Below are 5502 nucleotides of genomic sequence, written 5' to 3'. Positions count from 1 at the left end.
CTCTTGCAACGATTCGAGCCTTTCTCCTTTCTATACAACCGTTTGCGTCATATTTGTTTCTTAAGACTACACGGCACCCGATGACGTGATGGTGGTTGGGTCGATCGACGATTTCCCATGTCCCCTTCTTTAATAGACATTCGACTTCTTCAACGATCGCGTTCTCCCATTCTTCCTTGTCCGGCCCGTTAAGCGCTTGTTGGTAAGGAATTTCCGACGAAGGTCCGGCCAGATTCGCTCGTTCTTCGTACGTATAATTTGAGGTCTCGTCGTCTGAAGTATGCCCGACTTCTTCTTCATCGATGGCTTCGGGGCGGCTGCCCTCTTCGCGCATAAGTGAATATATCTTGCGTGGGCGACCTGGCTTTCCTGTTAATAGTTTCCTAGGTCTTCCGGGGCCTCTCATGGGAGTGTCAATAATGTTAGGCTCCTCTTCCTCTGGTAGAGTGTTGTGTTCGCCTGCCCCGTTTTCCGGTTCCTTTTCACTTTCGGGATCTAAGTGAATATCGCAGATTTTTGGTACTTCTTCCGAATCTTCGATCAATTCTTCATTAGAATCCTGTTGTCCGTTGATTTTGGTCGTATTGAGGAACTTCACATCGCGTGAGACAATTACTTTCTGCATGTTCGGAATCCATACTCGATAACCTTTGGATGAGTCATCGTATCCGAGAAATATACATCTTACTCCTCGTGGATCGAGTTTCCCTTTGTTGGCTACTTTGTTCAGTACATGTGCGACTTCTCCGAAAGTTCGCATGTGCTTCACATTTGGACGTTCTTTGTGCCATAATTCGAAGGGTGTTTTCTCTTTCAATGCTTTAGTGATGCATCGATTTCTTATGTAATTTGCTGTATTGACAGCTTCCGCCCAGAACGAGATAGGAAGTTTCGATTGTGTTAATAAGCATCGCGCCATTTCCATGAGTGTGCGGTTCTTCCTTTCCGCCACTCCGTTTGACTGAGGCGTATATGGTGTTGTCAATCTTCGTGTGATTCCTTCACTTTTCAAAAATCGATCGAATTCGTCGTTACAGAATTCTCGACCATTGTCTGATTGTAGATGTTTGATTTTTTGTCCGGTCTGCTTCTCTACAAGATTTTTGAACTCCTTGAAAGCTTGCAAGACTTCGCTTTTCTTTTGTATAAATCGCACTTCTGTCCACCGTGAGGAGTCATCTGTAAAAGTAAGGACGTACTTTGCTTTTCCTCTGGATTCGTTCCGCATCGGTCCGCATACGTCTGCGTGAATAATTTCCAACAACTGACTGTTCTTTCGGGAGGCCTTCCCGAACGGTAGTGCTGTTAATTTGGCTTCCGAGCAGATTTCGCATGTGGCGGGATTCTCGTCCTTTTCTAGATGAAGTCCGTGCACTGATTCTTTCTTGCTCATTTCCAGTAAATCGCCATAGTTCAAGTGACCGAGTCTCTCGTGCCACATCGTTATTTGAGATTTGTCCGCCTTTGCTGAGACGATGCAGGCCGATTCCTTTTTCGATTCACGAAGGAAGTAAAGATTTTCCTTCCGATCAGCAACGAGGATCGTGACTCCGTCGGTATTCTTTATTTCAGCCTTTTCCTTTGTGAATAGGACATTATTCCCGGCGTCGGTAATCTTGGCGACTGAAATTAGGTTACTGCAGAGATCGGGGACGTGCAAGGCATTATCCAAACGTACGGTTCTTGTCGCGTTTCCGTTTGTGGCCGTAATTTTCACTGTGCCCTTGGCCTTTATTTGAGTCGAGCTGTGGTTAGCCAAATTGAGGTTGATGCTTTCAGGCTTCAGGATTTCTTCAAATTTATTTTCGTCGTGACACAAGTGTGACGTGCATCCGCTGTCGAGACACCACGCATCATCTCTTGGACGGTTTCCTGCGGAATACGAAACAGCGTTAGTGGTAGAGGTAAAGAAAGAGACATCCTCACCAATGGCTGCCTTTTCCTTGTGTTCTTTAGTTTTCGCAATCGATTCAGGTCGGTCACGACAATCTATAGCCTTGTGACCAATCTTGCGACATCTGTGACATCTGTATTTAAAGGTTTCGCCTGAGCTGGATTCTGCTTTATCGATCGCTTTATCGACGGTTCTCTTTTTGATCGGCTTTCCTTTTCGAGCAAACATGGCGCGGTCGCCATCTTGATTCCGTTGTCTCCTAGCTACGTTTTCGTCGAGAATTTTGACTTTCAATTGTTCAGGATCGGGCAATGTGTCTCTTGTCTCGATGGCACACCTAAAATTCTCGAAGCTATCCGGCAGACTATGTAACAATATTATAGATTGCAATTCTGTACTGACCTGTACTGATAGTTCCGATAGCTTGTCGACCATCTCGAAAAATTCGTCGACGTGTCGTTGTACATCACCATTGTCGTCAAGTCGATGAGTCATTAGCCGTTTCCATAATGATACCTTTTTCGCAGGACCTTTCGATTCGAATATCGATTCCAGTTTCAACCAGATCTCGTGGGCTGTTTCGCAATTCCTAACCTGTTTGAGTTCTGCGTCGCCGATCGTGAGATATAAGTCGGCCTTTGCCTTTTCGTCTTCCTCCTTCCAGGCTAGTAGGGATGCAGCTTCTTGTGGCGCCGGTTTTTGTCCACTTGCATAAGCCCATGTTTTGTTCTTCGTCATCAATGCTCGTATTCTTAGCTTCCAGGTGTCGTAGTTCTCTCTGGATAGTAATGGTATGCGCATTAGGCTCGCTGTTTGTCCATCCATATTGTCGCGTGCTTGCGTCCGATTCCGCGTGGTTTCCGCGTCAACGTTCGTTTTATTGAAGGCACTTATTCAACACTCGCGCTATCTACGGTTAACTCGTTGGATAGATTTTTCGTGCCTGGGCCCATAACCTCGAACGATCAAAAGTGTTAAGGCGCGGTAAATTGGTCGAGACGGATAGAATAAAAGATTCACAGCTTTATTGTAGAATACGAAGTACAGCGGTAGCTCAATAACCGTGGAACAAAGTGAACAGAGAAGGACCGCTGAGAGTCAGTGATCTAGATGAGTAACTCGATATCAAGTACGCCGCGACAACGTAAGCAGCGCTATGATCGCACTTAAGGACATATTCCCAACAAAAAGGAAGACTATTATTTCTAAATAAAGGCTCATTAAATAATATACCATCAATTACTATATGATGATTTATATTTTGTATCGTAAACTTCTCATTCCCCCTATCGCTAAATTTTATTGGAGAAATTATAATCCTAATGGTTATTCTAAATTGAAACATACTAATATTAGTATACTTAATATTAATTAGATTTTTCAGAGCCGCCTACTCCCTATATCTATTTTCCTACATTTACCACGGTAAAAACCCATATTATGAAAGTAAAATTTACAGATCAACTCTAAAAGAATATACAGTCCTAATTATACACTTTTTTCCACTAATAAGATTCTTACTTAACCTAACTATTCTTACTTAACCACAATTTATCACATACATTAAAATTTAAGTAGTTTAACAAAAAAATATTAATTTGTAGAATTAAAGATATTTTACCCTTGCCAAAATCTTAAATAATTTTAAATTTATTACTTTTTTTAAATATAATAATTATATTTATACTACTTTTTTTCTTCATTAAGAATACTACTCCATTACTTAGATTTAATAATCATTTTAGAATGATTAATTTTTGAAATCAACTCCATAGACATTAAATTTATTTTACTATTCGACTGAATTTCAATGCTATTCATCAGTTTCATTATATTAATTTCTTCAATAATCGTATTTTACACAACAATGTACATAAAAGGAGATAAGTACTTAAAACAATTTAATTACTTACTAATGTTATTTATCCTATCAATGATTCTCATAGTCATTAGCCCTAACGTAATTAGAATCTTATTAGGATGAGATGCCTTAGGAATAACATCTTACTGCTTAATTAGGGCACGAATCTTACTGGTGTCGCGTCCCGCGGTCCCATAATTTTGAAAAGAAGAGTTGTAACGAGATATTCTCAAAAGAGAGGACGCGGTAGCTTATGGGGGATCATTAACGGTAATTTCATTAATTATCTAACGTAGTCGGAATCCGGGTTTGTTCTATGCCGAGTATAGTTGGCTCAACGCTCTCGAAAGGGGTGTCTTGCGAATATTCTAAATACTCTGTGAAATCACTCAACACTAGGGGACAAATTGGACAAGATTGTGTAGCACTAATACGTGGTAGGATAATATTGCAATGACGGCATTCCTCAAAGAGCGCGGCGGGGCCTATATGAATATAGTGACGCGTAATAAAGTTATAAAAACTACGGTTGTAAGCAGATTTGCAGGAATAACAGTCCCCACAAATTATAGAGTTGTTTATGCGATTAAGGAAGAACAATGCTCTGCTGCAGACTACCGTTTCAAGCCACCTTCGATATGGAATTTCTCTATATAAGGAATTAATGCAAGGAGTCCGTGGGGGACACATAAGGGATGTCGTTAGGTGTAGGTTTATGAATTTCAGTTACAGGCAAAATAACATTCACGTCACCAGGATAAAGGGAATCGTCGTTGGAATCCAAGTTCTGTTCAAATCTATTTACCAAATGAATGCAAGCAGGGCAGATATTTGTGAATTTAATAGTTGGGAATCTATTATTGCAACGGAAACAAGAATAGTAATGATCGTCGGAGCTTATTAACGCGTAGCGAAAAATAATGTAATCTCGGTCGCGGCGTTCAAAAGGATGTATATATTTCAGTAGCAGTCAATACAAATAGGATTTTCAGAGACTGCGTCAATAAAATAAGAGGTCATGCAACATTGTGCGGAATCTAACCAAGAATTCTGAGATATGCCAAATATGAGATTCCGGCGAGAGATCTGGTATGGGGGACACATGCGTGTGGTTCGCGAGCACTGAGTCAAATAATTTATTCTCAGTGCTTAGGGTGCAATTCAACCCCAGATTGTCCAAATAAAATAAATGAAAGTGCTTTGATTTATTAGGATATTATAGATTTAGACGACTTCTCACCAATAGGGTGTAATTCAGTCCAGCGGTGTTGAAGATGGTTACAGCCGATAATTCCTAATGAATCAATATTCGAAGTTGCAAAATAATTTGGAAGTGTTCACTTACTATTCGCTGCCTTGGTCAGAATGGTGAGAGTGGCTTCCTTCCTTCCTGTCAACGTAGTCGTCTTCTTCTTAGTTTGATTTAAGGCAATTGTTTTACACTCGAGCGATTATTTATTTAAAGTTATTTATTTATTAAGGTAAAGGTCTTTGAAATAATGAATATCAGTTTCGATATAATATAACTATAATTCTAATGATTAAAATATGAATACATTAATTAAGTATTATAGGCTTATATAGTTTAAATGTAATTATACTAGTTAATTGTAGAGTTTGGATTTACTTGTATGAAATAGCAAAGAATTGGAATTTGACGCGTGTTAGACGCGGAGTTGAAGAATATGTTACGACGCGGTTAGCGACTATAACAACGGTTTGCTTCGACAATAACAACTTGACAACT

This window comes from Mycetomoellerius zeteki, unplaced genomic scaffold (assembly GCF_001594055.1).
Source record: "Mycetomoellerius zeteki isolate Tzet28-1 unplaced genomic scaffold, Tzet1.0 scaffold663, whole genome shotgun sequence".
In the NCBI taxonomy this organism is placed as follows: domain Eukaryota; kingdom Metazoa; phylum Arthropoda; class Insecta; order Hymenoptera; family Formicidae; genus Mycetomoellerius; species Mycetomoellerius zeteki.
Note: the sequence above shows the minus strand (reverse complement) of the source record.